This window comes from Paralichthys olivaceus, chromosome 12 (genome assembly GCF_024713975.1).
Source record: "Paralichthys olivaceus isolate ysfri-2021 chromosome 12, ASM2471397v2, whole genome shotgun sequence".
Taxonomy (NCBI): Eukaryota; Metazoa; Chordata; class Actinopteri; order Pleuronectiformes; family Paralichthyidae; genus Paralichthys; species Paralichthys olivaceus.
Window position 1 is genome coordinate 17,879,838 of NC_091104.1, and position 22,399 is coordinate 17,902,236.

Below are 22,399 nucleotides of genomic sequence, written 5' to 3' on the forward strand. Positions count from 1 at the left end.
GGTGTCAGGGGCTAGTCGTGCTGTTTGAGAATATTACCCTTCGGATAAATCTTGTTTTTTTTTTTTTTTTTAGAGCATTGGACACTGAGCTGTGGGCTTTCTGGATCGAGGATTGGGCCGTGTAGTGACTGTCTGACGAGAGAGGGAGCATCCGCTGAGACTTATGAGAGAGGAACTGGGCACTGGAGGTTGTAGGGGGGGGGCAGGAAATAACATAAGCAATTTCATAAATGGAAGGGAGAGGCTGTGACTTCCTAAATCGTCTGTGAAAGACAGAGGAAGGGAGCTGCAAGGTGGGGGAGATGGTGAGTGAAGGGGACGAGGGATGAGGGAGGAGAGAGCGTGACGCAAAGTGTGAAAGAGAAAGAAGAGACAGGAAAAAAGAGCCAGGGCTCGGTGGTAAATGGATATAACTGGGCGAGAGAGGAAGGGGGAAAGTGAGAAAGAGAGAGGCAGGAGAGATGAAAAGATGAAGAGGGCAGATTTCCCACCAGCTGAGTGAGCACCTCTATTACCCTTTGTCTCCCTCTGGCTCACCCCCCTTCTCTATCTCTATGTCCTATCAGCCTCAGTGTGGCATCCTCTCACATCAGATTAGCTCCAGCACAGAGAGATGGTTCAAACTGCTCTGTCAAAGTTATTTAAAACACTTCTGATGCAGAGGCCACGCTCCACTCTGCTCCCTCCCTCCATCACTCTTTCTCCCTGTTCGTCCTTGTCATAGCCCAAACTTAGGCTGTGGCCACATCTCCAGCCTCTGCTACTCAGCTGGGATGCAAATCTCCCCATGGCATCTAAAGTCACTATCAATCAAACATGAGGGTGCTGGGGTGGACCTAGGTGTGGCAGGAGCCAGGAAGGAAGGGAGACTGCAGGTGACTCACATAAATCACCAGCCAGGGGAAAGATGTCAGAGATAAACATGACCTGGATATTAAAATTCATTTTCTCTCTTTGAGCATAGATATAAAAACATTATCCTTTAGAGGGACCACTATTAAAAACTTGTTTTCTTGTCAGTGAGACAAGTTACTTTCACCGAGAGTATAACAGCCTGCTTTTTTTGTCATTCCTGCAAATCGATAAAACATGTTAAGTCAGAGCGGAACACTGCAATCCAATAGAGCAGTTAAGGGAGGCTTGGCTTTAGAGGCATGACTGTGCATTGACCAACACACTATGGATGACTCCTGTGAGTGAGAGGAGCAGATCGAGCCATGAGCCACTGTGTCAGGGCTTCATTCTTCCTGATAAGAGAGGCCAGTTCTGTGTGGCACGGTGCAGCCCGGTGCGGCCCATTTTCTGACAGAGACGGCTGTTTGAGCTCTCCAGTCATGGCCTCGGTGATGAATGGCCTCCACTGCCGGGGAAACAAAGGAAAAGGGGGCCTGGGAGCCCTCTGAGGATCAATACGTACGCACAAGGAGGACCTGCTTCGCATGTTAAAATCTCTGATCCAGCCCCAGCCCTCCCCCGTCTGCTCGCTCTGCTGTCTCCTGCATCACTGACGGACAAGCCTCTGGGAGCGAGTGGGCGGGGAACCAACTCTGAGGAGGCAGGACTTCAGTGTGTGTATGTGTGGGTGCATGTGTATCTACATGAAGTGTGTCAGCAGGTTTTCTAGAGGGGCTGGCATGTCAGCAAACTCAAGGTCGACATGGCACACACACAAGTGCAAGATGCACACGGACGCACACAATCGCACAACTCTGTAAATCCACCCACTGTTGATGCTCTGAAAGAGGCCACACTGTGACATGGTAATTCAGAGGTGTCTAAGGCGATGGATATCCTATTAATGAGCCCAAAACAATGACTAGACTAATGAGCTTATAATGGGAATATTGAATGCATGGGAATGGGATTGGGCCTTGCGTGAGCCAAGAAGAGGGACCATTGAATGAGAGCCAATCCACAAGGGCTAGAGGGCTAAAAGCTTGAGATGAATACAAACTGCAAAGGGCGTAGCAGGGGCTGCAGGAGTAGGGATGAGTGGAGGGGTGCACAGTCAACCCAAATCAATACACCCCTACCCGCCTTGCCTCGTTGGGTTTGTGATATACGAGAACAGGCAGTTTCTGTGAGCATAAATAAAACATGAAAATGCAACAAATTATCAGGGTGAATGGACAAAGATCTATTTACTCAGTAATGCTGTATTTTCTATGTGTCAGATCAGTCTGGGGTGGGAGGGACTGATTGTTAGCCTGCATCCAATTTGAGTCGACCGAGTGCTGAGATGTGATTCAGCCTCTGTTTGTGAATTAATGAATTAATCAAAGACTGGTTGGTTGGGGGAGAGAGACGAGAAGCGAACGGAGCAAACGAGTGTACGGCAAGCTGTGACGGCCTAATAGCTGGAAAAGGAATTACAGTCCAATTGCTCTGTCTTACTCTGGTCCTAATGCTGCCGAGGCCTTTTGCTGCAGCCTCTCTGTGTGATTTGATTCCATTTGGAGAGCCTTATTTTCCTCTTGATCTCACACATTAAGGACCGTGCTATTCACCAGAGCAGAAAAAAGGAGGAGGACGGACAGAGCAATGGAATGGATTAGCACACAGCTGTTGAGTCCGGGCGGGTCAATGTTTTAAATCTCTAGCCCTGTCCGGTTAAATCTGTTGGCCTGTGCCTCACAGACACTCATGGATCTAACAGGGATGAATAGCTGTGAGCAAGATGGTTAAGAGTAAAAAAAAAAACTTCTGCTCTTGGATAGGGTGAGGTGATGGCCTTGTAAAATTGGCCTTTAGTTTCCAAGTAAGATAATCCTTCGAAGTGGCTTGAAAAACAACAGAGGACAGATGGAAACGATTCTAATGAGGAACAGCTGACTGGTCCATAAAAGATCTCAAAAGATAATCTGCATGGAGGATACTCAAAATGTTCAGTGCATAATACAGCACACAAACATTTACAAGACCTGCTCAAATCCAATTGGATCACAGAAAGACTATAGTACTACCAGCTTTCCGATTTACATCATTACATCAGATGTAGCAGCATCCTTCAGTGGAAAGATGTCTCTGCTTTGTGTGTGTGTGTGTGTGTGTTTGTAATGCTGAGGTAAGGGATGGAACTTTACCAGCACTGCTTGTCTGCCCGGAGCGCAGCCAGCCAATTATCCCTCTTAATTATCTATTGACGAGATGGAATTTATGTTTTTGGAGCGCTGATCTGATAATCAGGAATGTTGGCCACAGTTAGTCTCCTTGGCTGGTCTCACTCATCTGGCCAATCTGGTCTCCTTGTTTGAGTAATCTGCTCAGTTGCACAACATATATTCCTGCTTAACAACAATTTATGATCTTGGTGAAAGGCAAGGTAGATGATTTGTTCTGGAGCTGAGGTTAGCGTAACAATCACCAAGCACTTTATTAGGGTCACCTGTATTCCTGCATTCCTGCAATTACCCAATCAGCTTATCATGTGGCAGCATTGCAAAGAATAAAATCATGCTAATCCAGGTCAGAAGCTTTAGAATATGTTTGAATGTGGCCTGATTGTTGGTGTCACATGAGTTGGCTCGAGTTTTCTTGGAACTGCTTATCTGCTGTTTCTAGAGTTTGGTACAAAAACATCAGTGAGCAACAGGTCTTTTTATAGAAACACCTTGTTGAGGAGAGAGGTCAGAAGAGAATGCCCAGACTAGTTGGAGCTGTCAGAAAATCTACAGAAATGGATGACCACTTTAGAAGTGTGGTGAACACAAAAGTATGTCGTACCGTGAGGCAGATGAGTTTCAACAGCAACAGACCACACTGGGTCTGTCAACAACAGCAATCTAAGGCTGTAGTGGACACAGACTCACAGACACCGGACATTTGAAGACAGGAAAACATATCCTTGTCTGGTGATCCTGAATTTCTGCTGAAGGACACAGATGGTTGGGTCACAATTTGGCATCAACAGAATGAATGGCCACAATTTACCATTTTCTAATGACTACTCCCAGCATGATAATGCACCATGTCATTAAACAAATGTCGTCTCAATCTGGTTTCATGACAGTGAGTTGAGTGTTTTTCCGTGGCCTCCCCAGTCACCAGATCTGAATCCAAGAGAACACTTGTTGGATGTAATATAACACGAGTGCTGATGAATTTGCAGCTGACAAATCTGCAAATGTCAACAAGTTGTATAATCTTAGAGGACGGTTTCCACCTTGTATAACCAATGAAGAACGGAGGTTGCTTCAAGATCAAGGCGAGAAACTAATCAGTGTTCCTAATAATATGCTCAGTGAAGGTTTCACTGTGAGTTTAGTTAAACCCTCGATCGCACCAGTGCACCTAATATTTGTCTCTTTATATTTTAGCGAGTCGTGCCACTTCTTCATCTCCTCTGCGGAGTTCACACACACAGGCTGCCCCCCCTCCAACTCACTTGCTGACACACTGACAGTGAAGCAGAGATGAGAGTGGATGTGAACAGGCTGGTAAATGTCGAACTACAGCGACAAAAAGGGTGAATACAGGGTTTCAGCGACCGCTAATACCAAACGATAAGCACTGCTGTTTCAGAATCATAGCAGAAGCAGTGTATTTGAACACAATGAAAATGTGACAAGCAGACACACACAGACACACACACTCGTAAGTGAACTACTGTAATACGAACCTAATACAACAGAAACTTAAAAGCTCATTGAAATCATAACCATCCAGTTTACTGAGCTGATAACATATATTCTGGGGCAAATGTTTAATATTTATTCAAGGGCAATTTTTGTTAACAGATCCAGAGAGTCCATTTTATTTATTGTTTTTGGTTGTGTGTAGTTTATGTTTTATTAATTGAGGATATTTTAATATTCTTAATTCTGATTCAGACTGAATATTCTTTAGAATTGGGTTAGGGTTAAGTAATTTACTTTCATGATTATGCTATTATATTATCATTATGCCAGTGGTTTAAAATATTTTCACAATGATGACAATAATATCATTTAGCACAATCATTTCTGTGGCAAAATATCAACCAACAAAATGTGTTATTGTGACAGTCCTACTTTAATATTTTAAAAAATGCACTGATTCACTAAGTTCCCTTGTTTAGCTTTAGCTCTCTGAGAATCTATTTAATATCGTGGCGAAATTGGTATACCATAATGAAATATCCTGAACTGAATAAACATTCGAACATATCAAATTGAAGCTAAATGAAAAAGTTAGGCGCACCGGTGCAGCCCATGTATAAAGTTAATCTGGACCCCTGCCCATCTCAAGCCTCTTCTCACAATGGGCCAATGTTTTCAGAAGCACAGTGACCATTTCCATTCTGCTCTGTTCATTAACCCCCACCTCTATCTGCCGACAGGCCAATGCTTCTTACGGGGCTCCATTTCCAAAACAGCCCGATTGTGAACAAAAGAACTTAGCAGCATTAATTTCTGCCCCCTCTCTCTCTCTTTTCACAGCAGTAACAACCCATTTTCTTGAAAATCTCTTGGAGATAGAGCTGGCACAGGACCAGGAAGGAAACGGGAACAGCAGAGCACAAGAGTAGAGTGACACTGATTGTGCCTCTTCTAATTAAACCCTACCTGACCCCGGTGTTGGGACATCATTTGTTCTCCCTCATAATCATCAAACAGCAGCAATTACATTCTGTATGACTCCATTTGCATTTCACAAGATTTCCCTGAACAATCAAAGACAGATTGGGAAAAGACGAAGAAGCCAAATAAAGCACAGAAGTCCTAAAAAAAGCAGCCAGAGTCATTTTCACAACAGTATATTGCAATGTTTTTTTGCAGAGAAAGAAAAATCGTGGGTGCATCAAGGTTAAATGTTTCTATGTCTCAGTGGTCAGGATTGTAGACTTTCCCATACAACAATGCTGTCCTTATGTTCGCTGGACAGGAAGGTACGCCTCTTCTTGACCAAAAAAATGAATTTTCTCGCAGCAAATCCACATCTCTGACCCCTTTAGTCATTCTGCCACGAATCAGAAATGCCTTTATTGCAGGGATGATTGTCTCAACTGAGAGAGAAGGGGACAGAGAAAAACCGAGACACTAAAAATAATCACACTCCAGAATACTCTACTAGCGCAGCTGAACGTCTCCCCACTTGCAGGAAGTACACAACACAAACACACACACACACACACACCAGTGCAGAATAGAGCCATCTATGCAAGTATGCACTTCAGCGAAAGTGCACAAGGGCAGATCCTCCATCTGTATTCTGGGTGACAGCAGCGTTGTGCTGGGGTTGCGTATCTCTCTATGAGATGCAGTATACACAGAAACAGTCATACGTCACGGACATAAAAGAGGGCCCCTTGAAAGCTCATACACACAGTTGGCATTCGAACAAGCTAAAGGAGACTTTTTCCTACCAGCTCCTCTCAAGCATCTGCTGTTACTAAATCTGACAACAGCAGCAGAGTAAGGTCGTTGTGTTAAGAACAGAATTATGCAGGCAAATACCCCTGGGGCATCCCACTTTCTAGGCAGTAGGCTATGGGACGTGCATTCTCATCTCTACGCTGCAGTAAATAGAAATGTCATTAGAGTTGAGTCAACCGAACAGTTGCTAAAAATATACAGATAATATCTGCAGCAAGCTAAACACTAAACAATGTGCACTAGAAGCTTAGCAGATTTTTATTTTGACACATACCAGTATTGTACCCTTAATTTATATTTATACCAGGAGCACTGTTACATGACGATCTAAACTGGTTCTGCTCACATTAGCGTTATCAACACGTCAGATTATTGTCAGTTCATTGATACTTTTCATCCCCTCCCGTGTGACACCCTCAACTGGCTTCTCTCTCCCAAACCAATCTCCATTCAAGTGTCTCTAATCTCTGCAAAGTCTGCTGAGAGAGACACTATGGTGAGAGGCACTCTTTAACTGTGACTTGAAACAAAGATTATCTGGCTGAGATACTGTGAGGTGCACTCACTTGTTTAGAGACGGAGTTTGAGCTTTTGGATTGATGACAAGGTTGTACCACAACACAGACACCAAAGTACTCTCGTGCTATGCAATCCAATATCCCTGTGAATAAAGGAATCCAAGTTAAAGCTGCTAAATCTGCACATTTCTACCATTAAAAGGGAACCCTGGGTTGTTCTTAATTTGTTTATTGATGATATTAGTCTGCCAATTAATTTCTTGATTTACTGATTAATATTTTAATCTTTGAAATGTCTTAAACCCTAAGACATTAATTGCTTAAATTCAGTCCAATTTATTTAATTATACTAATATAATACACACATATCAATACCGTTTCTGGGGAGTCAATTGGACAATTAAAACATATACATTTATTTCATCAACCTTTAGTGGTTTATGATGGTAAACAGATACATTGATTTGCTATCCAAATTGTTGTGAATTCAGGAATTAATCAACTGATTGTTTTAGCAGTAGTCCATTCATTTTTTTCTTGGGTTAGACTTTTCAGCATGCGAGTTGTAAAGTCAATACCAGACATTCATGAGATAATAAGATTCCACATTAGAACAAAGAATCTGATGGATTCTCAGGTGCAGTGGAAACAGTCTGGACTGGACTAACTCTACTGAGGCTATTCACACACACAACGATTATATGCATCACTTTACTCCATCAATACCACATGTGCCTGGTGCTAATTACCTTCGCCAAGGAGGTTATGTTTCCGACCCTGTCCATTTGTTTGTTGGTTGGTTTCATTTGATTTGGCGTGGAACTGTAAACTTTAACAAGATTTGTTTTTACATATTCACCAAGAGGACATTTTTATTGATCTTGATGAGAAAAATCAAGCATATTTAGCAGACTTATATCCATGGGTGTGTGAAGTTTGGTGTAACTGATCTCCATTCTAGTTTACAGATGTAAACCTTAGACTTTGATACAGACGACCACCACAATAACCAGTTTGTCATCTGATCCATCAGGACAACTATGATAATTTCAGAATAAACCTAAAATGAGTTAATTAACTTGGCTCACAGAGGAAATCTTATTAAATGCAAACAGAAAATTGTAGGAGAGCTGACCATCCACTGGCCAGATGTTCATGGAAGCTGTAAGGACTGTTGGAGCAAGAGCACCAGATGTGCCAGACCTTATGAATGATTTTAGAGGGCAGAAGATTGATCAGATATAGATCTCGACTGCATTCAGAATAGATTAGGTCAGAGTAATGCACAAAGAATAAATTAGATAAATAAGCCCTAACAAAACACAGACTTTTTTCCATGCAAATTCAGTTGGATGGGCAACACCATAAATTCCATCTATATATTTTCACAGACCCATAGAAAGCTATATAATGCAACAAGCCTCCTTTTGAAAATGCAATTACTTTTTGAGGAAATGAATCATATGCAGGAACAACGTGATAAGAACTGCTAACAGGTTATTACAGCATGCCATGTTCATCAGGCCTAAAAACTTACCTCATACCGTCAGAAGAGACCAAAGTGAATTCCAGAGCCAGATTTCACATTAAGGCAATTTAAAATATTCCAGACTGCCTAATTTAGGGGTCGGACTTCTGTGTAACTTAATTCAAAAAGATTAATTATACAATTAAATCCAAACTTCTCTCAATTATGTGGAGAAATGCTGCCTGCCTGATCGGGTCGACCCTTCACCTCTGTGAGGCGAGGTACCTGATAAGCATAATTTCAACAGGAGCAGAAGAAATTGCTGCCTATTTTATTGCTGTGCTCAACTCAGCACATTATAGCTCCTAATTGCCGGCAGACTTGGTGACTGTGCCTTTGACATGGATAGCAAAATGTTATGCCATTTACTCGCATATTACCGAACGTGCAGGCGCTCTCTTCTGATTGACAGGACAATCCATTGAAACAAAAGACTTAATTGTGTGTCAAATGATTCGGTAATTACAATTGGCAGGCTTGCCACTTGAGTTTCACTGATTTATCATCTGTGATGAGCAAGAACCTAATGACATAATATGGTGTTAGCAGAAAGTAGTCTACATTATCTCGATGATGTGAGATCAGCAGGTTCAGGAGGGTAACCTACTGTATTTCAGTTGGCCTACAACAGAGGTAGGCAGACCACGGTCCTTGTTTGGACCCAGACACTATTCTATCTGAACATGGACCTAACCCATAAATTATTTAGAATTGTAAAATGTTGACTGAGCATTTCTATCTTAACTGGCACAGCTTTTCTAACCTTTACAGAACTGGTTTAACAGCCCTGTAAATCATCTCATGTGACAACACTTGGACAGACAAGAGAAAGGACAATAGATGGTGAGAAGTGAGTCTGGGAAAAGTTTTAAAAAAAAGTGACAGGGTGTTTTCTGTATGTACTTTATATTTTTCTTGACATGACAAAAGATTATTCTAAATTAGAGAATTTATTATAACCCCTCCAGTATAATGAAGGGTGTTTATAAGAGGGACAATAAACACTGTTAATATACTGTTGCATTATACTTTTTTTGATTTGACAGTCAATTTTAAAACCCAACTGCAACTTATTTATTGTTTATACATCTAATATTTCAATATCACTGTAGCACTGAATCATATCGTTAGTTGGACATTATGATGTTAATGGACCTTTATTTGAGGAATTTTCCTTTAATTAAATACCCCTGTTCAGTTTGGTTAATAATCAGTCAAATGTGTGCTCTCTCATATAATATTGTATGCTTTACTGCTACATCAGCTGACAAGCACGATGCAGGATCACTACTAACCCCCAGTTGTGTTTCTTTCATATTTATGTCGAGGCTAGGAGCTGAAGCAGCAGGACAGAGTTACAAAAAGCAGGTGGGCTCATCCGCCTTGACAAGCAGCCATTATCAACACAGTTCTTAGAGTGAGAGAGGAAAACCACCAGGGATGAGTGTAAAACCTCTTTCAAAGACCGAAATCTTGAGTTTCTACCCTCGCTCACTCTCTCTCAGTGCCTCCCTGTCATCATTTTATTCGCCCTCTCTCTGCTTCCTTCAGAGGAGAGGGGGAAAAAAGGAGGAGAGGGTCTACTTGACCTTAATCTGCCCAGCAGTGAGTTTCAGAGAGATGACATGCAACCTCAGAGGTAAAGGGCAATTGTTTCTTTTCCTCTCTTCTGAGAGCCAATTTACAGCGCCTGGGGACTTTTTTTTTTCCCAAAGCTGCGAACTATTTCAGGTTGTGCCACATTGTTTTGGGCTCACTCAGCTGGAAGAAGCTAAAAGAGCAAGTACCTTCAATTTCCTTGTTCTCAATCATCCTGCAGCCCATTTAGTTCCATTCATACCTCCTGTAAACAGACAAGGCTATATAAAGTGGTATTTGCATTTCACTGACTATACTGTGTAACCTGTGATGGAAAATGTTTGCAGGTTGCCACACTGGCTATTACAACAATTCAGCAATAGCATTAATCTCAAAGAAGCTCAACAACTTGAATTGTGCATAAAACACCAATAAGGAAATAAATCCCACTGGTAATATTCTGTATGCATACACAGAGGAAATGAATAAGAAGTGCTGTCAGTAACGATTGGCTTAAGATGTGAATATGGCCTCTATACTGTGCTAATCTGCACCAAACCAAGAAATCCACAACGATCTGGGATATCGTTTTTATGTGAGCAAATAAACCGAACAAAAAAGGATTTTCTATTTTAGAAAATCTCTTTATGGTTACTTCAACTGCACCTAAATGTGCTGAATCTACAGTCCAACGATACTCTTGCAGGGTTTACCATCTTTTCTTCATGAAAATAATTTTCTTCATGAAAATAATTTTCTTCATCAAATTCAAGTGGCATGACTGATTAGTTAGCAAACAGTTAGCACCCAGCAGGAGACTGATACAGCAAAAAAAAAAACATGATCCATGATTGCTGCCCTAATCAGAACCCTGTCATTAGCTCAAACATGAGTCAAACACGGCCAACTCAAGGATATTTTGCTTAAACACTCAGCATTCCTCTAAGTAAAAGTGATCAGATGTACCGAGATATGCCAACCAGACCACATCCATCAAATAATTCCTGTCTCTGGCTCGCGTATGTCGAGAACCGTCCCTCTTACCAACACTTGGAATGTGAATAATTGTTAAGGGCCCAAGGAAGTGCAGTGTTAAATTTGGAGTGATTTGGACATGTGATTTGTTAAATACTGATAAAGTTTGAATTAACAGGTCGCCACCGCTCTATAGCAGGAGCGGCTGGGACTCAACGCAAGTGACGCTGTCGATCACAATAACAGCACGTCCATGACAACAGCATACCCAGGACTATGGGTGCATTTACAACAATAACAACTGTATCTCCAAATCAGGGTTGCATACTGTGTCAAGCTTCAGCTAACTTTGAATAAACAGGTGAACAGCTCTTTGTGCAGCAGCGGCAGCTTCAGGGTTCTGCGGATCGACCAGGTTTTACTTGCGTTGCAATTACTGCAGGTTATTTTACAGTTTCAAAAAGAAAGCTGCAACCAGCGTTACCACAGGCCAATCAAAGAAGCAAGTTTTGAACGGCCACTGCACTAGTCAGTGTAATGCAAGGACGAAAGTGCATTTCCCAAGCTATGAACAAAAAACTAGTTCATGTTGGAATATTTATATCAGTATGTCAACAGACAAAACTGCAGCTCAGATTTTCTGATTTGCTCATATGGAATAGTCAAGAAGTAATGCATATTTAACAATGTATAAAGGCAGAGAAATTAACCATCAGACACGGCATGCTGAGCCAATGTGAGCCATGAATTAATAATTTGGAGTGAAGTTATTAAGTTATTTGTTAACAGTAAATATTCTGTATGTGTCCCTGAGAGCATGACTTTTTAATAATTTGGAATTTTTAAACTTTAATGTTTAGCTCCATTCTAGAAACAATGGTGCTTAGCTGTAATTGATTCTTGCAGCGTGGAGTAATTATGATGGCTGTGTTGAAGTGAAGCCTGATCCACTTGGCCCTGGGTGATAGAAGAGAGAGCGAGGGGAGAACAAACAGATTTAAAGACGAGAAGGAAAGACAGCACGGAGACAAGGATTTGGATATATCTCTTGACAGACAGCCTGACTGAACTGGAGGCAAAATACTACACACTAGTGGGAATAGTCTCCGTCCCTGAGCTATCCTTCTTCTTATCCTCATTTTTTAGGCCTATTCGCTTCAACACTTTACGTCCACTATATTCATTTTTATTTGTGTGGTCTGGGAACTCTCTACATTTCTCTACGTCCCCGTTGTTCTCTTTGCCACTCTTTCCATCCTCGCCCCCTGACAGTGTCTTGCTGCTAGCAGGTCAGTATACCAATAGCTGCAGACAGAGTCGATCTCAGCAGGGTACTATTTAATCTATCAGGCTCAGTGTTAATTACTCACACATCCAGTGGCCTCTGGGAGCGATCCCACAACCATGTGGAGACCCTTTGTCCAAAGGCCCATTACCTTGGCTCAAGTTAATATATAAAAAAGTCAGCAAGCAATGTTCACAAATATGTCCAGCAGAGAGCAGGGCAGAATGGAGGAGGATAAAACAAACAAACATGGCAAAATCCCACACAGGTAAAGGTGTACAGTCATCTGTGACTGTTGGGGTTCCCCATAGGTCAGCGACACAAACCGCTTCATGGGGACCGCCAGAAGAGAAATGCCAATTGTCTCGTGGGTTAAGTCTCTACAGCCAATACACAAACACACACACACACACACACAAAAAGTCCTGTCTAGAAAGGCGTAGCAGGCCCTGGTCACAGCTGCTCTCCCCCGCCTCGGGAGGAATTGCTTCCATTTGGCCTGTCACTTTGGCCAGGGCCACTGTGGCTTTTCTCATTTGTCAGAGAGCGGGGGCGATCCTCTGGCTCTCACGGCTAATCTGCAGCCGCAGGCTAGAGGAGACACACACACATACAGACGCACATTCGCACACACATAGACTCTCTCTTCTCTCATCTAGCTGATATAGGCTTTAGTTCACAAGGGTCTTTTTACTCTTTCATTCAGGAGAGGGAAAACAAGAACAAGGAAGAGACAGAAAGAGCGGGATGTGAAATGTATAAAGGTCAAGGATGCAACCTCTCGTGGAGCTCAGTTTTCTATTTACAGTGGCTGGATGGTGATGAAATTATGTTCTTACACTACAACAATATTTTTTTTAAGTTGACCTGAACACTAACATGGTTTGAACAATTATCCTCTGATGGAGTCTCAGCTCCTCCTTCTCTTAGATGCATAAGCGCTAAGTTAGCACTTGGTTTAAAGTGATTCAGTGCACCTCAGACATGAATATTAAAGTCCAAATGAACATGAAATGGCCTGTGCTCATGTATGGATGTACAGAATTCCATGAGATCATCTTTGTCTTGCTTGATTTTATTACAGTACATTGTGGAATAATTACACCATAGTCGAGCTATGCTGGCTAATAACATTTTACAGCACTGAGGGAACGGACCAGTCCAATTAAAGAACTGTCACACTAGGCTTTGAGGGAAACATGGCCGACGTGCTGTGCCAAAACCGATCCTATCATTAGAGGCTGCCATCGCTTTGAGGTACAAATGCTTTCAAGTCTTTCTTTCAGTGTGCCTCAGCTACAGTCAACAGGTGATGGCTCTACTTGATTATTAGTCTGCCTTAAATCCACTAGTATCAATACACAGCTACCTGTGAGATCTCTATTTGAATGAAAATGTATTCCTATGATCACAGGCAGTTCAAAATGGGTTTGTCTCTCAGGATAAAAAAACAAGAAAGTCAAGGTTTTCTTGACGCTTTTAATATTAAGGGACAAGAGAAAGGGACACATCTCCACAGGAAGTGAATGGGACAGTAATAGAAAAAAGTCTTGGAAATGCGTGATTAGAAGAATTTCACCATCAGACATAATCATTTGGTTGGAGATTGTCTGGCTTTCATCTTCTGATAACATTTCAGTGTTTTTATGTTTTTGAGCTTTTGTAATAGAATGCTGCCCATGTTCACAAATACTGCTCCGAGCGTCTGAGATTAGGGTGGTAAGCAAATACAAATGCACCAATGAGATTTATTTATTCTGTAAGGCTATGATGCACATACAGTAGAACTCATTGTATTATTTTAAGAAAAAGGATCATTTTAGTTTATGAGATTAATTCAGTTCACTAAGTTTGAAAGAATGACACAAACACAGATGTAAAAAAAAAAAAAGCTTATTAAATGACACAATCAATCAAACATTCTAAGGGCTCAACAACTGTGGAATAACATTCCTTTGTCAATCATAGGAGGTTAATCAATAACCTCATTTAAAAACATTTTTTTTGTAAAATGGTTTTAAATTAGATATGTTATCCAATATCTTGATCAAATTTGAAACTGGAAATTTTTTTTTATGTCTACAGAACACTTTAAACTATTGATATTAACCCTGACCAATTTATAACCCGAACCACAAATCACATCATAACTAGAAGCAGAACCTCTTATACACACTCACACATTTATTTTGTTCTAATTTAACTATCTGCAGTAAACTGTTGTGGTCTCACACTGCCATTTGAAACAGTATTCACACTTTCACATTTTACATATATAATTTAATAAATAAGATATATGTTCTTGTACATATACTTTTCATTCCCATGCTAATAATAGCAGTTTCTCTTAAAAAATATAGGTGATCATGTAACTTACTAATATCCAGTTAAGTTTTCCAGACACATTGATCAAAGTCTCATCTTTAATTTACAAATCATTGCAAAGTGCATTAGAGAAAACATCATGTGAGTGATGGTCATAACTTTTTAAGCATTTCTGACAACCTTAATATATTCCCAGGTTTAATTATTTCTTAATATTGACATTTCTAATTAAGCAGCATAATTGGAAATCCTGTGCGCAGTGGCAATCATTTCAGAGGCCAGTGAAAATAAAAAAAAATTATTAATGAATACTACCGTTTTTAATTGCTGTGTACCCATATTCATAATTGCTGCAGCATCCTCCTTGAAATGACATGATGACAAATACAAGTGTCATGTCAGCGCTTCCCTTCCTCATCTCACACCTCAATCACAGCTAATCCATTTCACCTCACCGATGAACACTGAAACAAATTAAAGTCCCATTTCATTTTCCACCTTCATTAAAGCATTGCGTTTCCAAGGTTACAATCATTTAGTAACAGTGGAATAAACAAATTTAAAGAAGTGTGCACTGTGATATTTTGAGAGGAAGACGTGAATGGAGCTTAATGGAAAACAACTGGTTTTAATACTGAGGCTCCAAAGTGTTCTTCCCGTGTTTATCATGAAACAAAGCCCTTTTCATACAAACAAACATTTTAATATTAGACTTTAGGAGCTTATGCCCAGACAATAAATCTCATTATTTAAATTTTGCCTTTCCACTGTTAGACTAGTAAATACGTCCTGTATTTAATAGTTCCTCTTAAATGCATGACAGCGAGAGCAGCAACATAATGTTCATGGTATTTGCTCCTTCCTGTGTTGTGATGTGACAATGCTAGTCACACTGACCCAATTTGCCTGAGTGGTTATGGGGGGATGCCAATGTTACGTTGCACCATAAACACTGTACAAATACATTCTTGGAGGCAATAACACAATTTCTTGTATGTACTGACACGCAGCCATAAAATATGTCACATTTAGAGACTGTTTACACACTGCATTTTCTTCTTTGCTCACATATAAAGGGAAAAAAAAACAGAGCCTAAAGAAATGCAAGGCTCGAGGTGGTGGGGGCACTGATGAGTTCTCAGACTAGCCTCTTTGGCATGCAAATCATATCTGAATTTCTCATTAGCATAAATGCATGAGCAACTTTAAATGCTTTTAATTTTCAATCTCGCCAAGCAGAGTAGTAATTTGTCACTGTCAGGATGGGAGACTAAAAGGGGGGGACCAGAGGGAGCCAAGGACTCCACGCTAAACTGGAATCACAGAAAATTTCTGATTTACTAATTGACTGATGTGCAGTTCAGTCAAGTTGCCTTGAAGGTGTAAATAATTCTGTGTATATTCAAATGGTAAAAGTGAGAGAGTGTGGGGTGGATACGGAAAAGCACATTACATGATGCTTCTCCCCAGGCCATACTTTTCTCTGGTTATTCTAATTTCCAGCCTTTCACGTTTTTCACTCCTTCTCTAAAGGGGGTGCAGGTTTGCTGTTTTAGCACATAGTCACAGATAATCAACTGGAAATTAAAACAAAATGTCATTTTTTTTTTACATCTCTTTGCCATTTTCGTGAAAAGAAGCAGCTCAAAGCTATTCAGCGGCAGAGCACAAAAAAAAACATTCCAGCAGCTTATCACATGAGAAGCTGTAAGTCATTTTAAATTTCATCTTCATGCTTTCAAGATGTTAGATCAGTTGACAGTGCTCTCTGAAAGCCTAAACCATTAACGCCTCATTTTTTAAACAAAGTAGTTCAGATTCAGACAGACCTTGTTAGCTAAATTTGGCTCTAGGTGAAAACAAGGGGAAAAGATTTAACAAGCTCCCCATTTTAATGAGTAAAACCAATTAAGCAAACATAATTAGTATTCTGAAAGAAAACTAAAGACAACTGCAGCACAGGGACTAGCTGCTTACCTCCAAAGAAGGCCCCATGATACAAGATCTTGGTGGACGTCTGTGCAACAACAGCTGATGGAGAAACTGTCCTGGTATGACAAGCCAGTCTGGTTCACCACATTGACCCATTGCAAACGCCATCACCGCTGGAAGAACGGGACAGCAGATCCTCACAGCTCCAACCTCCGCAAACCGATTGTCAGAAATAAAACATTGTTAAAACCTTTATTCAGCCAATATTAAGACAACGTATGACAGTCTATGAAATATACAGTATAAAATTAGCTTTCTGTTCAGGGAACCAAATTAAAGTTCCCTGTGGCTTAACACACAGGTGTCAAGTGTGAACACAAGATTAGCCAAACTAATGCTAACTACTTTAGCTGCTGAGGTAAACATGCTAGACAGCTGTGATACATTGCACCTGCACATTCTAGCCCACTTAACTTAGCTATGTATTTGTGAGCTTCAATAAGAAAGATACACTTTGCTAAATTCAGCAGCTTCCTCTATGTTATTTTCTCACTACTTTTGGAAATGTTACATTTTCTCAAGCTTCATTAGTTAGCAGCTACTGTAGTTAGCCTGGTGTTACTAACTTGACCCAATAGTGTAAAATAGTATATTAAATAAATGCACATTTATGCATATTATCTTCTTTAGTTGTGACATGATTCAGTAAGAAAGCTAAACTGTGCTAAGTTCAGTGGCACCTACAATTTTCACATTCATGCTTGTTTTTGGGACCAAGCTAACGTTACATAGGGCTTCATCACATTGTCTAAGTTAGCAACTACTGCAGTTAGCGTGGGGACACTAAGTTAAACCAATGGCTTCTTAATTGTGACAAATAAAGTCAAAACTCAAACCAAGATTCTTTTGAGCAATTCAGGCCACAGATATAAAAACAAGCTAATGCTAGCCACAGCAGTTAGAAGCTGCTTGGCTAAACATGCTATGACATGTTGCTTATTACTGTATATACAACACACACAAACGCAAAGGCATGCACATTTATACCATGCAAGTTAGTTTTTGCACAATTTTCCCTTGTATGCTTTTCAAACATCAACCCAACATTGCAGTTCTCTCAGGCTTTGTCAGGTTGCTGCTAAAAAAAACTAGCTTCTTGACTAAAGAATCCTATTTAGAAGGTTTTTATTGCAACTCAGCCTCAGGTGTAAACATAAACACCACCAGGTGATATTGGCTAATGCTAACTGATGAGCTACATGGATCAGGGCCAGGCAGCTGTGATATGTTGCTTATTATATCAATACTTGCAAAAAGCACGTACCTTGCACCTGGGATTGGTTTCTATATGTTTCCATGTAACATCTCTAAAATAACTGAAAGCTATTTTGGTAGTTTGGGAAATGGTAAACAGAGAAGTGCGCTCCTTGTGTGAGTGAGCCATCCCACAAGACCTTCAGAGGAACAGGTTGAAACAAACGTCAGGGGCTGTCAATCATCGGAGCGCCATGGCAACAGGCAGAGTTAGGTTTATGAATTGTTGTGACAACTCGCAGGAGCAATTAGCGAGCGCAATGTTTTCTTTCTTCTTCACCGAGACCTGCGAGTGCACCGCTCGATTGAAATCATTAATTAAATTGCATATGGTTTCGTTTTTATTTAAACCTGACGGAGTTAAATGACAGGCACAATGTCAAATGTTCAGACTCCACAGCTGACATTCATCACAATGTAGAGCGTGGATAAATCTATGCTTTTAATTAAAAAATTGGATCGCTCAAAAATAGAGATTGGCAAATTAAGTAAAAGTAAGATACTTTAATGTGGGTTATGGCATGGTGCATTGTTTGATAGACTGGAATTAGAAAACCAATCCTCAGTTCTGTCATTATCAGTGAAATAACAAAGACTTACACCGTCATTTGACCCAGCCAACACGTGTGCCAGCTATGGACCATACTAATCTGGTATATGATGCTATACAATCTGTATGAACTCATGTGGAACAGATAGAGGAGGGTGCAGCTGTGGCTCATCGATTCTTTACATCAAACTCATACTGCTCTCCAGTGGTGAAAGAGGGAATAAGCTAATAGTAAGTGAGCAGCACAACAGCAGCACAATGTGAAACAAGTCAGTATGAGAACACTGAAATAAACAGTTCATTTCTGCAGCAGCTATTCAGACTGTAATATATTTAGGCAGCAGTGTGTGGTGTTGCTGTATTGGATTAGTGACTAAATGAATGCAATTCATAAATTTGGCGTACCCAACTCTTACTGCGTAGATAAACCTCACAAAACAATGATAAGGTTGGTGGGGAAACCAGTGCAGTCTATGAAAAGACATGAAGCAGATTTTTAATGATAAAAAACAAACAAAAGTAGAGTGAAGAAAAATCTATTTGCAGTGTGAAAATATGCTAGGGTACACCCTAGGGTAAAACCCTGTCATATTCAAAATTGTTCAAGGCAACAAGCCAATTTACAGTGGATTTAGAATATATTTACCCCCCTTCCCTTTTTGCACACATAATTATATTGCAGATTTTCTTGCAAATTAAAATTTGCCATTTTGGTCCTCAGTCTACACCAAATAACCCATAATGACAACGTTAGAAACACGTTTTTAGTTTTAGAGATTTAAAAAACATAAAATTAAGCTCTTGCATGGACAAAAAGAATACCAGTGTTTCAAAAGGTCCCACAATCCAGCCTGCATTTTGGGACAAGAACACTGGAGGGATGAATGCAGCCAAACACGAAGACGACCTGCTGCAGCACGGAAGCAGAGTTCCCCAGTCAACACCACAATAACCCCGACTTGAGGACAAGTGTCTGGCTGTGCTTGAGTTGGAGCTTGAGTTCAGCCTCAAATACCAAGGATACACCTGAAGTCAAAGATGTGTCCCATCGACTCTTATTGAGCTGGTGGTGGTATGGTGACTGTCATATGATGAGCAAAAATGGGATAAAGAACAGCCTCCATCATGTAACTTTTTAACATTAGATTAAAAAGGGTTTCTGAGGAATTCTTAATGTGACTAAAATAAACCTATGGCGATAGAGCATTCAGTCAGGCAGTTCAAGACACCCACTTGTTTACAAAGGCACAAGATCACTACCATCATATCTGTCCTTGGTTTGTTCTATTTTTATTTTATTTTTTCCCAACTCTGTAAAGTGACCTTCGGTACCTGTAGATATCAATTCCAGAAATGATTATTGTTATTATTCAAATTTTAATAATTAGTCCTGAATGTAATAATTAAACTATTCCAACTTGAAACTGATAAAAGCATCTAATTACAATTTGTATGTATAAAACTTTACTTGAAATAATGTTTTGAGGTTTTACAACAGACTAGGTTTATCCTCAAAAAATATAAGTTGCAGTTTTTACAGTGTATTCTTTAAGGCCCTTTCACGGTTGTATTTTACGGTTTGTTTGTTTTTAGATCTTGTATCGTATCCCTGCAGAAACATGATGAGGTGGGATTTGTAAAGCTGTTCTCCAACCTAGGTAGAATATTACAGCAAGCGTGATGTGGATTTAAATCTATGGTTTAATGTAAATGTCAGGAAAGATAAGGAGTCTTAAACAGACTGAGAATATATCATCGCTAAGTGTAGGTGTGAAATTATGATTTGATGCACAGGCTGATTTTCAGCTTCAATACCTAGTAACATTGAACGAGTTCAGACATTTGGTAAAATGACTTTTACTGTTATTTAACTATAATCTATACTTTAAGATTAAGTGTAGACACTGCTCAAATAGTAGAACATATATATTTCCACCATTTAATTTAGCCTCACTGTCCAATACAGTCTCAGCCTCCTTCAGTTTTCTGTCCCATTCCTCCTTCTCTTATCGCTGTAGAGGAGGAAACCGATTCTTGTCTAATCACTTACATTTTTAGATTAATGATAAAAAATAAAACATGTTGACATGCCAGCTGACAAGTTACCAACTATATTTAAATTCTACTAAATTGCATTTGCTGAGGGTCTGCTACCCAACAGCAAGAACAAAATGAAAGCAAATCATGGAGCAGAATAGGGGATTGTTAACGTGAGTAGTTTATGAGTGTTTTGTGTTGTTGTCTTGAAGCTGTTGGCAGGAGACGAAATGTATTTCCCATCAGGTTTCTGCACAGGTTGTCTCTGTTAAGACATTGAGACGGTCGCTTGCTCTCTAATGTGTGACTTCCTTTAGTGGAGTAGAACAATGCCTCCACTGTCCCTTTAGAAAACACTGACATGCCTGACAATGTGAGCGTGAGGTTTAATTGATACAGTATTTGAGCCATATTGCCCTTGAGTTTACATTTCTTACAAAGTAAGAAAACAGAACTATATAAGTGACTATATGTGCTTAAAGTAGTGAAGCCTTGGTGTAAATGAAATGTGTTGTGAGGCTTTTGTAGTTTTCCAACTATGACATCTCAATAAGTTGACTTCTTGAAGCAAATAAACAATTTCAAATCACAATTTTCCTCTGAAGTCTATAGTGTTGATTTCAATCTCAAGTTGCTGTTTAACTGATATGAGTGCATCTGAGCTGTGTTACTATGTTGTGTTCTCTCAGTGAAACACATGTAAACTCACCATGGAGGCGTGTGTGTTGTTTCCGGCGTGTGATCCCATCAGCCAGGTCACCTAGTGATGATGTAATAGAGGAAACACACCCAGGAGAATCTTGGGAAATGAAGGGGAAACGTGATGGTGCCAATACCTTGGATCTGCCACCCGAGGTCGCTGTTTAGCAGAAGATAACACTCCTCATTCACTTGACCCTTCTACATAGCTGTCAACATGCAGGCTACATGTGTCATTGTTAGAATCAGTATTCACCTGCAATCCACACCCCACTTATATTTAAATGCTTCCACTTTGCACATTGTTTGATTTCCAATAGATAAACCTTTGTTTTCACTACAACGCATTATGAACTATCTGAGTTTATTTTTGCATGGTAGAGTTTTGAAAGGTACTCCCTCAAAATTGGAGTCATGAGAAGGTTTTATCATAATTCATCTCAAAAATATGAGATCAGCAAGTCATCATTTCAAGGAGCCTCATATGATACCAAGTTCATAACTGTGAGACAGGGCTAGTGTCGCCACTTCTATCACAGACATGTGTCATCTGTTAACAATTTAAACACATATAACTGGAACAGCTAATAATAAAAACATCATGATCAAATGCTTCATTTGGATTTGAAGGATTTGTGTTTTTGGCCAACACATTGGTCGAAACTCATGGAGCCGACCGAAAGATTTTCATATTAGCTGATACTGATATTACAACAAACAATAAACAATTATTTGCAAGAAAAGACACATTAACCAAACCTCTTAACTGTGTCTCAATACAAGGTCCTTGTTGTGGGAATGAACTCTTAATGTCATTAGAGAACAACAGATTTAAATGAGTAATCACCTTTGTGTTACATGTTGATAGATTTAGCTAAAGAGTATTTTGCATGATCGCTCCAACAAAACCATTTCACAGGCAGCTGCACTAAGTGTGTTGCATAAAATAACACAGATTAAAATCTACATTTTCCATAACAATGTCCACAATGGCTTAACCCACACATCTTACTGGCATAGAATACTGTGCATATTACAACAATCACCCTACATTATTGGTGAGGAAAAACAGGCATCTTAGTTCTCTCTGCCAAGGAAATTATGTTTATTTTATTGAAATTATGTTGAGGAATGGGACACAGGCCAATAAGTAATTTATGACGTTTTTTGGCAGATCCAGACAAAAGGATCTGCACAAAAGGATTTCTATTACCCTATTTTTGACATTTTCATCAATTTGATTGAAATTCATGACTCTGAATGAAAATAATCAGGCATGTTTAGGAGACTTATATCTTTGTCTCT

At 40.0% G+C, this 22,399-nt stretch overlaps 1 protein-coding gene across 2 annotated transcripts in view; it reads right to left on the bottom strand.

Moving 5' to 3' along the window:
* Positions 1-21,388, bottom strand: part of LOC109627887 (AT-rich interactive domain-containing protein 1B-like) — a 204,397-nt gene extending 183,009 nt beyond the window's left edge. Inside the window, exons 1-2 of one of the 2 annotated variants that reach the window (XM_069536161.1) lie at positions 21,105-21,388; positions 16,540-16,704 (exon numbers count right to left, since the gene is read on the bottom strand). The gene's annotated coding sequence lies outside the window, so the exon portion shown is untranslated. Of the gene's footprint in view, positions 1-16,539; positions 16,719-21,104 lie in introns of those variants that run through there. The other variant, XM_069536160.1, reaches the window with a different exon arrangement.
* Positions 21,389-22,399: the final 1,011 nt, after the last annotated feature.